We start from the raw sequence: 14,663 nt of genomic DNA on the forward strand, positions 1-14,663 counted from the left end.
TCAACGTCCTGTCGCTGGACCAAGACCCTCTGCAAGGGAAAGGGTTAAGAGATGCTCACTGGGCAAATGGGGGATGCAGGACTTTACTGGCAGCTAAACTCAAACCCTCCCCAAATGCTGCTGGAACAGAGAGCTCACCGTGGTGTGTGCACCGCAGGGCTGCGGCTGGCTCGTGTGTGTGCACATTTGTTAGGTTTGCGTACCTCTGTTTGTGGTTTCTAAGGAGTCTTGTTGAAATGTAAGGCAATTAAAATGTCTTTCTTAATGGCCAGGACATTAAAACGCTTGCATCTGGCAGAGCATTGCAGAGAAAGAGGTCTGTGAGCTAACATTTCCATACTCATCTCCTGTTTCTCCATTCACGCTCCTGTTTCCTGATCCCATCAGACATCTTCAGGTAGAGATGACTGCAGACCATAACACTCTCCAAAAGCCCAAATAAGAAAAACACACAGCTTATTTGCTCTTCTTTCCACCCCTTTTTGACAAACTTGGGCATTTCCTGTTTTTTTTTCCCAAAGTCACTGATGATTTTAAGCGTGTTGCCTGGTGGTGACACGGCTGATGGTGCCCCAGCGAAGGCTGTGTGCTGGTGGTGGCCACTTCCATTGCAAGCTGACGGCAGGCTCAAGCATGTGGGGCTACTGAGGTCTTACAGAGTGACCAGGAAAGGAATGAGTGCCCTAATGAGTGTGATGCTTCGGCACAAGCTAAACTTCTTACAAAAATCCAGGGAATCCACATAGAATGATGGAATGATTTGGATTGGAAGGGAACTTAAAGCCTATCCAGTCTCACCCCCTGCCATGGGCAGGGACACCTCCCACTGGATCCAAGCCCCATCCAACCTGGACTTGAACACCTCCAGGGATGGGACAGCCTGTGGGCAACCTGTTCCAGGGCCTCTCCACCCTCACTGCAAAACATTTCTTCCTAAGTTCTAGTCTCATCTGCCCTCTTTCAGCTCAAAACCATTCCCGCTTGTCCTGTCCTGCACTCCCTGATCCAGAGCTCCTCCTCAGCTTTCCTGGAGCCCTTTTCAGTACTGGAATTTGCTCTAACATCTCCCTTCTCTTCTCCAGGTTGAACAACCCCAACTCTCTCAGCCTGTCCTTGTATGGGAGGTGCTCCAGCCTTCAGATCATCTCCTCAGCTTCCTCTGGACTCGTTCCAAGGGAGTGTTTTGAATGCCCAACCCTGGAAGGAGCTTTTCAGAATTTACACCTTACTGGACACCAAAGGATCCGAATAGGAGGTGAAAGCTCTTCAGGAATCCAGTTGGTTCAGACTGGCCGCTCACAGGATGTCTCCTTTCAAATGCCTGCGGGTTTCTCTCACAAATCTGCCTTCTGTTTCCCCCTTGCAGGTCAGGCAGAGGTTACCGGTTTTCTCTTCATTTATGAGGTTAAGAAATGTGCTTATTTTGAGCACTCAATTGAAAAATCCCAGCAACCGGGACTTGAAAATACCACGAAACTCCGTGCGTTTCTGAGACTCAGCAGGCGTGGTCTATCCCTGTGCTCTATCTTGCGGTACTTTAACAGAGCCGGTCTATCCCTGTGCATCTTCAGGGAGGAGACCACAGGGCCTGGATGCTTCCTTCCCCAGTTCGTGATAAAATAGTGCTTAATGAGGATGGTTAAGGCTGGAAGGCACCCCTGGAGATCGTCTGATCCAACCCCTGCTCAGAGCAGGAGCAGCCAGAGCGAGTTGCTTAGGGCTCTGTCCAGGCGGGTTTTGATTATCTCCAAGGATAGAAACTCCACAACTGCTCTGCAGAACCTGCTCTGGTATTTGACCACCCTTAGAAAAGAAAATTTCTCTTCTCTTTAAGAGAATTTGCTGGATTTCAACTCATGGCCTTTGCCTCTTGTCCAGGTACTGGGCATTACTGAGGAGGGTCTGGCTCCAGTCACTTGACGATGACCTGGCTGAAATTAAGATGAAACATTTGTTTATAGGGAAAATAAAAGTTATTCTGGTTCCTTTGAAATCATTTACAACTTGAACCAAAGTTTGAAAGAAAAAGAATATTTTGAGGATGAAAAACTGCAGGCTGTGTTGAAGATATGCTTGAAATTAAACGCTTTAACTTTTTATTGCCCTGTGACATTCTCCAGTTGCAATCTGCCTGCCTCTAATTAAAAAAGTGGGGGACCGCAAACTCCTTCAAATATGCATTTGGAAACAGAGAAACGTTTTATTTTGGGGACAACGAAATGTTTTCATTGTCTCCACTTATGGAGAAAAATATGTTTTGCTGTGACAAATAGGAAATGTCGTTCTGGGTTGACCTAAAGAGAAAAAAAATTCCTCTTCTTAAGGTTTTAATTTGATCTTTAAGGGATAGAGCAGCTATCGGCACAGGTCTAGGGTTCACCTCTAGGAATCCAAGAGAACGAGCTGGGAAAGGAGGGATGATGTTGGGATCTGGTAGATCTTTGCATGTAGGATTGGATCAGGCTCCTTCCTGTTGAATGACAATAGCTGTTGTGGGTCTGGATTCTCCTTTGCTTGGGCGTGGGGAAGGCTTGGAGGTGCGTAGGGCAGCTCAACCTCGACACGGTCACGGCTGTACTCTGTGCTCAATGCTACAGAGCTCACCTTGGTCTTGGCAGTGCTGGAGGCCATGGAAGAAACACATGGAAACCCCTATACCTTCTCGTTGCGGCATCTTCCAGTTCTTCTTGTGAGGTCTATCTTCTCTGGTTGAGGTTTTTATGGTACAGCTGCTGTGGTTCCTGGTCTGGGGGTGCTGTGATGCAATTCCCACTGCCCTAAGGCTCTCTGCCCATCCCTGTAGCATCAGGCCCTTTGCCTCAGGGCTTTTTGGGTGTTGGAGGACCAGGTACTACTAAGCATTTCATTCACAGTGGTCGACCAGAGCGTGTTGGGTGCAGACTCTGCAGCAGTGGAGCCTCTGCCTCTCTTAACTGCTGCCTCCTGTGCTCTGTTTTTTGCAGGATGTTGGTGCTGCTATGTGCTCTTGCAAAGCCCAGATCTTCATGAAATCCAGAGGCATAGGAGAACGTGAATCCCAGGAATTGCTGGGGGCATAAGGAGAGCAGTGTGGAGAAGGAAGAACCTGTTTTGGTGGGCACCAATTGCATTGATAAACTCATGACTCTCCCAAGGGATAAGGGAGGTAAGTGCTCACTGGCTTCTGGAAACTAAAGGCAACAATGATTCCCCGCTGAGACCACTCTGGCAGAGCCTTTCCTTCTGTCCTTTGAAGCTGACACCTTGACCAACGTTGCCAGGGCGGGGCCAACGTGGGAATGTAGGGGGAATTTGGTATCCATGGGTCCCACCAACCTCATAGAATCATTAAGGTTGGAAAAGACCTCTAAGCTCATCCAGTCCAACCATCAACACAATGCCATTGTGCTTATTAAACCATGTCCCGAAGTACCACATCTCCATGTGTTTTGAACCCCTCTAGGGATGGAGACTCCACCACTGCCCTGGGCAGCCTCTGCCAGGGCTTCACCACTCTTTCGGTAGAGAAAAGTTTCCAATCTGAACCTTCCCTGGTGCAACTTGAGGCCATTTCCTTGTTCTGTCCCTTCTTACTTGGGAGAAGGGCTGTGCAGCGGAAGAGGGAGTCTGGTTCCTCCATGGCCACAGGTTCTCCATCCAAAGGCAGTGCCCCATGGTGGAGCACGGCCCGGGCTGGCTTCGGTGGGGATAATGCGCATCTGCTCCGAGGAGGCTGCCAGGTTATGGGTCCCTGAAGATTTGGCTGGAAGGAGCCCCTGCGTAGGCAGAGACGGCGTCGGAAATGCGTGGCCCAAACCCAGCATTGCAGCCGATTGCTGATGGGCCCCATCGCTTTGTGTGGCCATTGAACTCCTCCAGAGATGCTCAAGGAGGCAAATCCAGCAGAGCCAGGGCTCCTCGGAGAGGTGAAGTGAGTCACACCAAATATTTGTTGTGTAGCATTCTCTTAGGGAGTGACTGCTGTTTTCCTGCTCAAATCCTGGTGTTATATTGAAGACACTTAAATAAGAATATGGTGCTTTTCTTTGCCAAGGAGTCGTTTACGTGACCTAGCGGGATGTCCCTGCCCGTGGCAGGGGGTTGGAACTAGATGATCTTTAAGGTCCCTTCCAACCTTAACTAGTCTATGATTCTAAGGTAAGTTTCTTGCACTCCCTCGCTGGTCTGGAGGGCTGTTCTGCAGAGAGCTGGACTGGAAGGATGATGTGTGGTCCTTGCACAGGAGCTGAAAGCCCCACTGCTGGGCCAGAGAAGCACCTGTGGTTCCTGCCACAAGCACGTCCACTGTGTGAAGGAGCAAAGCCCAAAGCACGCCAGGCTGTTCCCTGGCAGAATTAGAGCTGCAGCTCTTTCCAAGCCTGCATAGAATCATAGAATCACCAGGTTGGAAGGGACCCACTGGATCATCGAGTCCAACTATTCCTAATGCTCCCTAAACCATACCCCTCAGCACCTCGTCCACCCATCCCTTAAACACCTCCAGGGAAGGGGACTCAACCCCCTCCCTGGGCAGCCTCTGCCAGTGCCCAATGACTCTTTCCGTGAAAAATGTTTTCCTGATGTCAAGCCTGAACCTCCCCTGACGGAGCTTCAGGCCATTCCCCCTTGTCCTGTCCTCTGTCACTTGGGAGAAGAGGCCAGCTCCCTCCTCTCCACAACCTCCTTTCAGGCAGTTGTAGAGAGCAATAAGGTCTCCCCTCATCCTCCTCTTCTCCAGGATAAACTTGTGTGTGGCATAGGAAACGACATCATGCCTGGACCTCAGCGCCTGAGCGATCCGAGACGTCCTTGGGGACGGAGACGCTCATTAGCCCTGTATAAACACTTGTCACGTTGGACTGGGCTGTGTGAGACAAGTTCATTTGTGATGGGGATGGAGTCTGGGAATGGAGACGTTGACTGACAGGTCAGGTTAAAGTCCCTGATGATGGGCTGAGGGCTTGGAGCTGCCTCCCACCGAGCTCCGCAGGGCAGCAGCCCCTGGCCCAGCCTTCCCTTCCCAGGCTCTACATCAGCTCTGCACTTGCTGCGATGGCCCCCGTGACCTCCTGCACCAGCAAAATATGTTTTGAGGTAGGAAAGAGATGTTAAAGAAGGAAAGCAGTGGATAGGGATTATTGCATCCCCGACTTTAGGTCTGAAGCCTTAGATCAGGCTCATGGACCAAAGCATCTGGGGGAGATTATGGCCCTGACCTATGAGCTGGTGTTTATGCCAAACAAAAAGGCTTGTGATAAGAGGGCATGACATGGCCTGACCAGCTCCATGGGGCTTGTTTATGTCTCATACACAGAAAAATGTCACCCAGACCCTCCTCCTTGGTGATCAGCAGCAAATCTTCCCTTCCCTGATTGCCTGTTTGACATTTCTGGGTATGAAAACATGAAGAAAGTCATAAACAGTGCTGCTGAGTGACCTGCTTGCTTGTTTTCTGCAAAACTGAGGCTGGCGCTGGCTCCGGGAGTGGATTGTTTAGTGTCGAGGTAGCCATGGTGAAAAGCATCCTTGGCTGCCTTCATACCTGCTTGGCCGGGTGGGACTCGCTTTGTTCAAACACAGCAGGATGCAGATCTTGCAAGTTCCTTCGTGGTTTTTTTTCGCCTTTTTTTTTTAGGATGAGTCTGGCTGTTGTGGTATTTGTTTGTTTCCCAGGGCCTGGCTGGAGAGGAAGGCAGCGTCTGATGGCCTGGGCAGCTGCTCAAAGGTTGCAGAGGCTGAAGAAGAGGGATTGCGATGCTGTCCGACCTCCCAACAGGCAGGAGCATCCTCCAGAGCTGGAAGGAGCGATGTCAGACAGCGTTGGATCTTGCCTCGTGACTTTGTTGTCGAAGGAGCTTGTGGATGCTAAAAATTTATATGGGTTTAAGAGGAGCCTGGGCAGTTGCACGCAGGAGAAATTGCTGAGAGGTTACTAAGTACATCTGGCTCAAGAGTTCCTCTGAGCTGGAAACAGCTGGAGACTGGGAGAGGACTTGGAGTAATATCGTATACACTTGTCTTGCTCTTAATTTCTTTGGGCATCCTCTTAGGGTCACTGTTAAAGAGAAGCTATGAGGGAGGCTGCGCCCTGGGCCCCTTGCGTGAGGGCCTTGTCCCTCGCTCTTGTTTACAGGGTTATTTTCTGGTGCTTTGGCCCCAGGAGCCTGTCCAGGGAGCTGCTTTGGACTCTGCCGCTGCCCGAGCTGTGAACCAGTGAGGCTGTTCAAACCCGCTTTATAGGTGAACTGGAAGCCTAAGCTGTTTCCACCTCAGGACTGAATGAGAAGAGAAGAAAGACCTGATCCTGCTCAGGTGCAAGGAGGAAAAATGAAGGTGGATAGCAGAGACTGACCCTTCCTCCATCCCACCGGCTTTCTCTTAACTCAGCCTCTTGTTCTCATTAATTTCTCTCTGAATCTTCCCTTGAGCTCATTCTGACTCTGACCTTCCTTCTCCCTGCAGTGCCCTTCCTCTTCTGCTTCTGTCCTTCCTTTGGAACCCCCCTCCCAGCTTCACTCTGCCCCATTCTCACCCTCGCTATAAAACAGCTCCTAAGCCAGCAAAGCCTACAAAATGCAGTCTCTAAAGTTTCCCTGCTCCCGCAGTTGTCGAGGAGGGGAAATTCAAGCAAACGCGCCATGAAAACCAACAGCGGTTGAGAACGCAGCTTTCTGCAGCCATGGACGGGCTAAAACCTACAAGGACACATCCAGCAAGGTTTTTCTCTTCTGCTTTAAGATATAATGTTGTTTTTTTTTTGCATTCTGCATTAAGTCCCGCCATCAGAATTGCTCAGTGGCAGAGGGATGTCAAGGGTCGACGGCAGAGAAAACAGATCTTCTGTCTCATGCCTTTTGGGGAGGGCAGAGGATGATTCAAATGGATTGACTTGGTGGGATTAATGCAGAGGTTTATAATCTGCTTAGAAATATCGCCCGTGCACACACCTCCACCCGGCCCGCCCGCCACAAAGAAGCTGCAGATGATGGATGTGCAGGGTGAGCCCTGTGGCACGTTGTCTGCTTAGGAAGGTTTGCACCTGCCGGGCTCTTGGATCCATCTCCACTTCAAAGGAGGCAAACTCTCCATCACTAGATGCCTGACAATGAAAAGGGCCAGCAGAACGGGGCAGAGGTTGTCTTTCTTTTCATCTTGATGTCGTTCATCAACGCCAACCACGTCCCCACCTGGGGTTTGTACGGGTTAAAGTTAACATAAACTCCACAGTGCCTCATCGTGGGTGTCTTGCTGGGAGGTTTAGCTGGACATAAAAGCACAGCCTGTGGATCCTACTTTGGGACATTGCTCTGCTTTAGCTCTTCATTAAGCCAGGCTTAGCTGGGCTTGTCCTGGTACCCAACGCCACAGCTGTTGAGCTAATTTCAAGTTGCATTTTATTGTGGGCCAATTCCTTCCCCCGTGTAGGGGAGAAGGAAGATCATATCAATACTTTGTTGACTTTTATCCCTTCTTGGAAAGGAGCTGATGAGAGTGAAGATACTTGGATAGGGCTTCCTAATTCACCCTGGCTGGGGACACAGCCTGACCATCCTAGGACAGTGGCTTTGGAGAAGTCATTGATTCTGTATATTTTATTTGAGGACGGAGCGTGGGACAATGTGGCTTTGTTGCCTACCATGAGAGAGGGATCAGCCAGTGTGTAGAAAAGAGCTGGAATGGAAGAGGATACGGGTCTTTCCCGAGTCCGTGTATCACCATGAAGATGGGGAGGCCCTGGCCCAGGTTGCCCAGAGCAGTGGTGGCTGCCCCATCCCTGGAGGGGTTCAAGGCCAGGTTGGATGGGGCTTGGAGCAACCGGATCCAGTGGGAGGTGTCCCTGCCCATAACTGGATGGACTTTAAGGTCCCTTCCAACCCAAACCATTCCATGATTCTATGAAGGACTTGGATTTTTGATCTGAACAGGGAGCTGTTGATGATGTGAACTGTTTGGAACCACCTGGTGCAAAGCGAATGCTTTCTCTTAAAGAGATGCTTAAACTCCTCTTGATTGGACAGAAGGCGTTTTGCTCTTGTGTTTTATTATCTAGTAATAAACATTTATTATTATTGCTACTCACCAACGAGCCACACAGCGAGTGGTGACAGGACCATGATACATTTTGCTACCGGTTCATGCCCTGATCAGAGGAAAGCATTTCTTGCTTTGGGATTCCCAAAGTGTCGACAGCTGCCACCCAGGTACAGGCTGCCCCGCTGAAACACCCCATGACCTTGACATTGATGTGCGAAGGGTTAATCAGGGCTTTGCTCTGCCTCCCTCATCACATCTGCTGATTAATTCCAGCCAGGTGTCTATGGTTCAGGTCTTAAAAACAACAATCTCTGAAGTGTCTGGGAACACTTAGTTAGGTTTCACTCTGCAATTCCAAGTATGGATAAATATTTGCACCTCTGTGGCTGTAAGACACCTTTGAGATATGAAGGCAATTACGGTAGGAGTTCTCACAAGACAAAAAGACTGATTTCTCGGGGAGCAGCGGTGGTTCGGAGGCAGGCAGGACCTGTGGGCTCTTTTGGCAGCTCTTTCTGGGTGGTCCTGGGGGGAAGGTCACAGGGCAGCCGAGTTTGGGTGCCGGAGGGGTCGTCGTCCTACAGCACCTCTCGGGGAATTCAAACATGCTCCCACCTCCCACTGATTTTTTGCTTTACAGTTTCTGGGCCCCGGTTGCCCCCAGCGATCCATTTGACATGGGAGAATGAGGAGGAGAAATGCTGAATCCAGAAGCGTGTGCAAAGCCCCTTTCTTGAGATATCCCAAGGAACAGTCCTGTCTGGCTCAGCAATCCCAGAAAATACATTTAATTTTGGGGAGTTCCTATTTCCTTCTAGGCGTAGCTGAAGAGCCACAACATTCGGCCTCTTTCTATTCAAGAAATAAATGTTTTTCCGCTGTAATTATGGGGAGATACAGCTCTGTGGCTCTTAATTTCTGGCTTTTAGCAGCGTGCCGTCCTGTGATGTGGACAAGGATAACAGAAAAAATAGATTCTGCTTTCTGAAGAAGGCAATTTGGCTTATCTAGGCCTCTTTGCATGCCTGGGGACTCCAAACAAGTTATCTGCTCTTCTAAATCATGGAATGGTTTGGGTTGGAAGGGACCTTAAAGGTCATCCAGTTCCAACCCCCGGCCACGGGCACGGAAACCTTCTGCCGGTTATAGAAAATGTGTTCGTGCTGTGGCACCTCTGAGCATTTTTTATGGTTTTTGGTCTTCTTTTCTGAAAATTGAATGCTGCCGTGTAGACCTGAGCCGTGTCTCAGCCTGGCTAAAGGTGCACAGGATCCTCCTGAGCTGGAGTGCAGCAAATTAAAACTCACCCCAGACATCGTTATTGACTCAGTTCTGAGACATCTACGGGCTGGAGGTTTCTGTTGGGATGGGTCCAGAGGAGGCCACAGAGATGATCCGAGGGCTGAAGCATCTCCTGTATGAGGACAGGCTGAGAGAGCTGGGCTTGTTCAGCCTGGAGAAGAGAAAGCTCTGAGGAGACCTTGTTGCGACCTTCCAGGACTGAAAAGGGCTCCCAGGAAAGCTGGGGAGGGATATTTTCCAAGGGCATGGAGTGATAGAATGACAGTGGATGGCTTTAAATTGGAGAGGGGAAGGTTTAGATTAGACGTGAGGAAGAAATTCTTCATGATGAGGGTGGGGAAGCCTTGGCCCAGGTTGTCCAGGGAGATTGTGGTTGTCCCATCCCTGGAGGGGTTCAAGGCCAGGTTGGATGGGGCTTGGAGCCCCTGATCCAGTGGGAGGTGTCCCTGCCCATGGCAGGGGGTGGAACTGGATGGGCTTTGAGATCCCTTTGAACCCAAACCATTCTAGGATTCTATAATTATCATTGACTCAATTTTGAGACAAATATGGGCTTGGAAGTTCCTTATTGTTTGGCCAAATAAATGGCCTCTCAAGAGGGCTCTTCCCTCCAGTGTGTGATGAAGTCACTTTATACCTCACTCTCCACCCCAGCAGGGAGTCTGTGCTGTATTAAAACTATAGTAAAAGCTTCACAGGCATTTCCACATTCGGGAGACCATAATAACGCTCGCAAAGCACACTCCGGCGTGACGTATTTATGAATTGCTCGACTTAAGGTGGAAAAAAAAAAAGAAAAGGGGAAGAAAAGACCTGGGCTGAATTAATAGCCCGGGAAGAACCATAAATTTAGAGGAATTATATTGCAGAGGGTTATTTTGTGCATGCAATAAAAGGAACATTTATGGCTTTGGTGTGTAAACTTGGTTTGAATGTTTTTGAAGCAAAGACCTTTGAAATAACTTATAACTTTTTTTTTTCCTTTCATTTTAATATCGCCTCAAAGAGAAACACCAGACGCTCTGATGCTGTGCACAAAGGCAAGCGAGGAACAAGGTGGGAGCACAATTAACTTGGCATCTTGTCCTGGACCACAGCCTGGAGGAAGGTGAGCAGAAGGATGTTTCTGGGGCCCTAAGGGAGATGCTCAGCCCCAAGCTGGCTTCCTCGAAGCCCACGCTTGGAGTTGGTGGCCACAAGTCTGCCATTCGCTGCGATAAATATACGTGATCCCAAATCCCTTGTTAGTAATCATCTTGTCTGGAGGCGTTTCTGGATGCTGCTCACACTCTGCAGTGAGGCAGACGGCTGTGAGATTTGTCTTTCCTTGTTTCTCAACCTGAGGGTGATGCTTCTACGGAGAGAGGGGAGCGAGCTGGGAGGTACCCAAGGAGCAGGTGTCGCAGCAGGGTTAATGCCAGGCCTGTGTTTACCCTGAATCGGAAAGAAGGCAGATTCTATCCTTCGGCAAAGTGAGGGGAAAGCATTCCTTGTATCCCTAGGAGATGTCCTCAGGTGATGGGGAAAGCACTGATGCTCCCAGTCACCTCCTCCTTGAGGAAGAGTGGAGCTGGTTTAGGATGTAACTCTGCAGGGATGTCACGGGCAGTCCTTGGCAGAGACGATCTGCTCCAGCGCTTCCTGCCCTACTTCACCTTCCCCACGTCCCTGGATCCAGGGGAGGCAGGAGCTGCCAGGAAAGCCGTTTGATTCAAGCAGCAGGAATGCAGACACCATAGCTCCCTGCATTTTTTACCCCTACTCTTTCGCTACATATCACGATCGGGCAGAGCGACCTGAAGCAAAGCCCCAGCTCGTAAATCCTCGCTGCTGCCAGGACCCGGAGGGTTTTCTTCCCTCTGTCAAACTGCGTAATCAAATCCCCTCAAACACAGTTTTAATTGAGTAACGGAAAGCTGTAATGATCCCTCTGGGACATCTGCGGTGTGCTTGCACAGGCAGCAGGGAGACGCTGACTCCCATTCCCCGGTGAGAGTGACGCCAAGCAGCAGCCGGGGCTTCTCCAGTCTGGAAGCACTTAGGGCTCGGAGTGGCTGCTGGAGTCCTGGCACCCACATGGGAATGATTTGGGGATGCCTGCGAAGCGCTGCGGTTCTGGCTGTGCTCTCTCGGCTCCAACCGGGGCGGTTGGTGACTGTATGGCAGCTGTGGGGTGCTGGGGATGCTGCCCCCCTTTTCCTGCTAAAGCATTGCGAGTAGAGAGTGAGTAATGACCCAATAGTTGTGAGATCGTGCCAGAAATCTTGGGATTTCCAATGCGGCTGCTGGAATCGATGGCCTGGGTGTGGAGGCACATTTGTCTCTTTGCTTTGAACTTTTGAGTTGCCCCGGCTACAAATCCAAAAGGAAAGGCACACAGTGTGTGTGACCTTATTACTCTCTACAACTACCTGAGAGGAGGTTGTGGAGAGGAGGGAGCTGGGCTCTTCTCCCAAGGGACAGGGGACAGGACAAGGGGGAATGGCCTGAAGCTCCGCCAGGGGAGGTTCAGGTTGGATATCAGAAAAAAATTCTTCACAGAAAGAGTCATCGGGCACTGGAGCAGCTGTTGCCTTGTCCCAGTTGGCTCACCCTGCTCTGCTCTCTGCTTCTTGGCCAGGGCAGAGCCAGACTTCCAGCGGGACCTTCCGTCAAGGGGCAGTGGAAGAGACATGTCATGGACAGAGACGTGGGGGAGATGCTCTTGTCTTGGTCTCCAGCAGGTGGATATTTCTGGGAGTCCGGCAGCACTTGGGTTCTATCTTGGCCAACATATCGTTAATTATGCTGACTCTCGCCATCCCTGACATCCACAGAAATGTCTAATCCTGTTTTGGAGCTACCTACATTCTTGGCCTCTATGTCCTCCTTTCTCTGGGAATTTTCCCTTCAGATGACCGGCCTGTCATCTGTGTTTACCGTCAGACGGAAAAGAGTGTTACTGTCAAGAACTTCTGCTTGGTAGAAGATCATTGAGTAATTAAGGTTGGAAAAGACCTCTAAGATCATCCAGTCCAACTGTCAGAGGTTACAATGGGAGCCCATGGTAGTGGTGTTGGTGCAGGATTGATGCTGGGGCGGTTTGGGTCTCGGTGCTGGATGCAGCTGCCTTCCCCGGGGAGCTGCCCCTGTTCCTTAGCCTCCAGTTGGGCTCCAGTTGAGCCCAGTGATGGTTCGTGCCTGCCCTTCTGTAGATATTGGCCCTCCAGGTACAGGTAAAATAGTGCTGAGTTTGACGGTGACATCTCTGACGTGGGTTGTTGGGGAAATCAGGAGAAACTGGTTGAAGATGTGGATGTGAATCGGATGGAAAGGCCGTTCCCCCTTCATGAACTGGTTTGCTGTGACACCAAGACCTGAGGACGTCCCCATCCCTGGGTTTCCCTTGCTCCCCGCTGAGAGGGTGCTGCAAAGAGGTGCCAACAGCAGCTCTTCTCTTCAGGCCTGACATCTCCAGCAGTCAGCGTCTGAAAGGGAAAAGAAAGCGGCTCTAACTTTAACAAAATGAAATCCTCAACTTAAGAAGGAGATGGAGCTGTTGGAACAGGTCCAGAGAGGTCTACAAAGATGATCCGAGGGCTGGAGCACCTCCCGTATGAGGACAGGCTGAGAGAGTTGGGGTTATTCAGTCTGGAGAGGAGAAAGCTCCGAGGAGAACTTATAGCGATCTCCCAGTACCTGAAGGGGCTCCAGGAAAGCTGGAGAGGGACTGTTCACAAAGGCTTGTGGGGATAGGACGAGGGGGAATGGGGATAAACTGGAGAGGGGCAGATTTAGACTGGACGTAAGGAAGAATTTCTTCACCATGAGGGTGGGGAGGCCCTGGCCCAGGTTGCCCAGAGCAGTGGTGGCTGCCCCATCCCTGGAGGGGTTCCAGGCCAGGTTGGATGGGGCTTGGAGCCCCTGATCCAGTGGGAGATGTCTCTGCCCATGGCAGGGGGTGGAACTGGATCATCTTTAAGGTCCCTTCCAACCCAAACTATTCTATGATTCTATGATAATAGTCTGGGAGGAAAATACCTTTCTTCATTCCCGTTTCACTCGCAGAAAACGTTGAAGTGCTGAATAACCTACATGCTCTGACTGGTTTTGTTTTGCAGGACCTGCAGGTTCTTCTGCCAGCCTGGGTGGTTTTCTCACCGTGACACTGAATCCCGATAGATTTCCCTGCTGAGAGGCAGAAAAATCTTAAATGAAACCCTGGCAGAGCTCACTGCAAAGGGTGCCGTACCTCTGCTCCTGGGGGGCTGCCACATGGATGTTGCTTTGGGGCTGTTTACCATGAGGAGGCATTTTACCATGGATAATGTCCATTTCCGAAGCGTTTCTGTGCATCCTGGATGCAAAGGCGAGTAAATCGAAGAGCAGTTGATAACTGGGGGGAATTTTCTGAAGGACTGACTGCAGTCAGATCTGTGAATTGAACCTGTAAATTGAAACAGCTCAGGAGGCAGCTGGGGTCTAATCCAAAACAGTAGGATGGTGTGAAATATCCTCCCGGATGGATTTCCTGCTGTGCTGGATGCAGATCTGAGGTATTTTATGCAGGGCAGGCTGCTGGCGGTGGATGAGGCGCCAGAATCCCATGTCGTGGGGACTTGGGGGAGTCGGATGGCGAGGGATTCCCTTCTGCCACTGCCACCAGGACACTGGGTACCAGAGGGGCTCAGGGCTTCCTGCCTCCCTGGGAGCCTTCTTTCACGGAATCATAGAATAGTTTGGATTGGAAGGGACCTTAAAGATCATCCAGTTCCAACCCTCTGCCCTGGGCAGGGACATCCCACTGGCTCAGGCTGCCCAAGGCCCATCCAACCTGGCCTTGAACCCCTCCACCAGGAGCCTGGGAAAAGACGTGCTGCCTGGACGAGATTTTGGAGATTATGTGTGGTGGTTTGGAATAGGGTGTTTGCTCCCTGAAGTTGTCATTGTTTCCCTTTGGTGCCCTTAACTCCAAGCGAGCGAGGTGATGGAGTCAGCACTGACCCAAGCGCTACACCCATGGCACATGAATTCCTTCCTCTCTCCTCTACCTGCTGCACTAGCAGATCTTCCCTTTTTATCTCTGTAGGAAAGAGTTCTTCCTCCTGTGTTTGTTCCAGAGCAGCGTCCTGGTTCGGACCTTCTCTCTTCAACCACCCTGCGTGGGAGCGCTGGAGTTTCCTGGAAGTACTGCGATGGGAAGGAGCCATGAAATGGGTGGCAGGTGTCACCGTGCATCGATGGCACACAAGGACGTTGCTCTCTGGGGACTGTCAAGAGCCACTTGAGCAGGGAAGTGCAGGTGAAACAGGCTAAAAGCCTGCGTTGGTGCTCACCGAGCCCCGGCACGTGGGGTGATTCCTGCTCCC

General features: G+C 50.7%; 1 long non-coding RNA gene across 1 annotated transcript; it reads left to right on the plus strand.

The window, feature by feature from the left end:
* The first annotated feature begins 2,672 nt into the window (after nt 1-2,672).
* Nucleotides 2,673-13,658, plus strand: LOC128849273 (uncharacterized). The gene is made up of 4 exons (XR_008447293.1): nt 2,673-5,073; nt 5,615-6,696; nt 10,322-10,423; nt 13,416-13,658. It is a non-coding gene; the product is annotated as an uncharacterized LOC128849273 (long non-coding RNA).
* Nucleotides 13,659-14,663: the final 1,005 nt, after the last annotated feature.

The sequence above is a fragment of the Cuculus canorus genome, chromosome 27, assembly GCF_017976375.1.
Source record: "Cuculus canorus isolate bCucCan1 chromosome 27, bCucCan1.pri, whole genome shotgun sequence".
Taxonomy (NCBI): Eukaryota; Metazoa; Chordata; class Aves; order Cuculiformes; family Cuculidae; genus Cuculus; species Cuculus canorus.